This window comes from Telopea speciosissima, unplaced genomic scaffold, assembly GCF_018873765.1.
Source record: "Telopea speciosissima isolate NSW1024214 ecotype Mountain lineage unplaced genomic scaffold, Tspe_v1 Tspe_v1.0260, whole genome shotgun sequence".
Classification (NCBI taxonomy): domain Eukaryota; kingdom Viridiplantae; phylum Streptophyta; class Magnoliopsida; order Proteales; family Proteaceae; genus Telopea; species Telopea speciosissima.
The window spans coordinates 26,153-29,888 of NW_025317596.1; positions in this window are offsets into that span (position 1 = coordinate 26,153).

Genomic DNA, 3,736 nt, shown 5'->3' on the forward strand with positions numbered 1-3,736 from the left:
GAGATAAGGATACTTTTTTAGAAAATCCCAAACCCAAAAAAGTACAAAAATGCCCCCAAATAACCCCGAACGACCCACCCAGTCCGGTTTAAATTGAAAATGAACATATGTCAAAATATGTAACGATTCGAAGGTCACGACCCTCAACTTCGCATCCACACATGTAATAAGAGATAAGGACACTTTTTAGAGAATCCCAAACCCAAAAAAGTACAGAAATGCCCCCAAATAACCCCAAATGACCCACCCGGTCTGGTTTAAACAAAAAATGAACATATGTCGAAATAGGTATCGATTTGAAGCTCACGACCCTCAACATCACATCCACACGTCTATTAAGAGATAAGGACACTTTTTAGAAAATCTCAAACCCAAAAAAGTACAGAAATGCCCCCAATCAACCCCAAACGACCCACAAGGTCTAGTTCGGATCGAAAATTAGGATATGTCAAAATACGTATCGATTCGAAGGTCACGACCCACAACAACGCATCCACCTGTTTAATAAGAGATAAGGACACTTTTTAGAAAATCCCAAACCCAAAAAAGTACAGAAATGCCCCCAAATAACCCCAAACTACCCACCCGGTCTGATTTAAACCGAAAATGAACATAGGCAAAAATAGGTATCTATTCGACTGTCACGATCCTCAACATCGCATCCACATGTCAAATAAGAGATAAAGATACTTTGTAGAAAATCCCAAACCCAAAAAAGTATAGAAATGCCCCCAAATAACCCCAAACGACCCACCCGGTCTGGTTTAAACCGAAAATGAACATATGTTGAAATAGGTAACGATTCGAAGGTCACGACCCTCAAGATCGTATGCACAAGTCTAATAAGATACAAATACAATTTTTAGAAAATCCCAAACCCAAAAAAGTGCAGAAATGCCCCCAAATGACCCACCTGGTCAGGTTTAATCCAAAAATGGACATATGTCTAAATAGGGATCGATTCGAAGATCACAACCCTCAACATCGCATCCACACTTGTAATATGAGATAAGGACACTTTTTAGAGAATCCCAAACCCAAAAAAGTATTGAAATGCGCCAAATAACCCCAAACAACCCACCCGATCTGTTTTAAATCGAAAATGAACATAAGTCAAAATAGGTATCGATTAGAAGGTCACGACCCTCAACATCGCATCCACACGTCTAATGAGAGATAAGGACACTTTTTAGAAAATCCCAAACCCCAAAAAGTACAGAAATGCCCCCAAATAACCACAAACGACCCACCCGATCTTGTTTAAACCGATAATATACATATGACGAAATAAGTATCGATTCGAAGGTAAGGACCTCCAATATCGCAACCACACGTCTGATAAGAGATAAATACACTTTTTAGAAAATCCCAAACCAAAATAGTATAGAAATGCCCCCAAATAAGCCCAAACGATCGACTCGGTCTGGTTTAGACAAAAAATGAACATATGTCAAAATACGTATCGATTCGAAGGTCACGACCCTCAACATTGCATCCACACGTGTATTAAGAGAGAAGGACACTTTTTGCAAAATCCAAAACACAAAAAAGTACAGAAATGCCCCCAAATAACCCCGAACGACCCACCCGGTCTGGTTTAAACCGAAAATGAACATATGTCGAAATAAGTATCGATTCGAAGGTCACAAACCTCAACATCGCATCCACACGTTTAATAAGAGATAAAGACACTTTTTAGAAAATCCAAAACCAAACAAAGTACATAAATGTCTACAAATAACCCCACACAACCCAATCGATCTGGTTTAAAACGATAATGAAAATGTGCTAAATTAGGTATCGATTAAGAGGTCACGACCCTCAACATCGCATCCACACGTCTAATAGAAATGCCTCCAAATAATCCCAAACGACCCACCCAGTCTGGTTAAACCGTAAATGAACAAATGCCGAAATAGGTATCGATTCGAAGCTCACGACCCTCAACATCTCATCCACTCGTCTAATAAGAAATAAGCACACTTTTTTTAAAATCCCAAACCCAAAAATATACTGAAATGCCCCCAAATAACCCCGAACGACTCACCTGGTCAGGTTTAAACCCAAAATGAACATCTGCTGAAATAGGTATCGATTCGACGATCATGACCCTCAACATCGCATACACATATGTAATAAGAGAAAAGGACACTTTTAAGAAAATACAAAACCAAAAAAAGTACAGAAATGCCCCCAAACAACCCCGAACAACCCACCTGGTCAGGTTGAAACAAAATGAACATATGTCAAAATAGGTATCGATTCGTAGCTCACGACCCTCAACATCACATCCACACGTCTCATAGAGATAAGGACACTGTTTAGAACATCCCAAACCCATAAAAGTACAGAAATGCCCCTAAATAACCCAAAACGACCCACCTAGACTGGTATAAATCGAAATTGAACATATGTCGACATAGGTATCGATTCGAAGGTCGCAACCATCAACATCGCATCCACACATCTAATCAGAGATAAGGACACTTTTTAGAGAATCTCAAACGCAAAAAAGTACAGAAATGCCCCAAAATAACCCCAAACGACGCACCCGGTCTGGTTTAAACCAAAAATGAACATATGCAAAAATAGGTATCGATTCGAAGGTCACAACCATCAACATCGCATCCACACGTCTAATCAGAGATAAGGACACTTTTAAGAGAATCTCAAATGCAAAAAAGTACAGAAATGCCCCAAAATAACCCCAAACGACGCACCCCTCTGGTTTAAACAAAAAATGAACATATGCTGAAATAGGTATCGATTCGAAGGTCACGATCCTCAACATCGCATCCAAACATCTAATAAGAGATAAGGACACTTTTTAGAATATACCAAACCCAAAAAAGTACCAAAATGCCCCAAATAACCCCAAACGACCCACCCGGTCTGGTTTAAACCGAAAATGAACATATGTCGAAATAGGTATCGATTCGAAGGTCACGACCCTCAACATCCATCCACACATCTAATAAAAGATAAGGACACTTTTTAGAAAATGCCAAATCCAAAAAAAGTACAGAAATGCCGTCAAATAACCCCAAACGACCCACTCGGTCTGGTTTAAACCGAAAATGAACATAGGCCAAAATAGGTATCGATTCGAAGGTCACGACCCTCAACATCGCATCCGTATGTCTAATAAGAGATAAGGACACTTTTTAGAAAATACCAAATCCAAAAAGTACAGAAATGCCCCCAATTAACCCCGAACAACCCACCCGGTCTGGTTTAAACCAAAAATGGAATTATGTCGAAAGAGGTATTGATTCGTAGGTCACGACCCTCAACATCGCATCCACCCGTCTAATAAATGATAAGGACAATTTTTAGAAAATCCCAAACCCAAAAAAAGTTTAGAAATGCCCCCAAATAACTCCAAACGACCCACCCGGTTTCGTTCGGATCCTAAATGAACATATGTCGAAATACATATCGATTCGAAGGTCACGACCCCCAACATCACATCCACACGTCTAATAAGAGATGAGGACACATTTTTGAGAATCTCAAACTCAAAAAAGTACAGAAATGCCCAGAAATAACCCCAAACGACTCAACCGGTCTGGTTTAAACTGAAAATGAACATATGCCAAAATAGGCATCAATTCGAAGGTCAAGATCCTCAACATTGCATCCACACGTCTAATAAGAGATAAGGACACTTTTTGGAAAATACCAAACCCAAAAACGTACTGAAATGCCCCCAAATTACCCAAAATGATCCACCCGG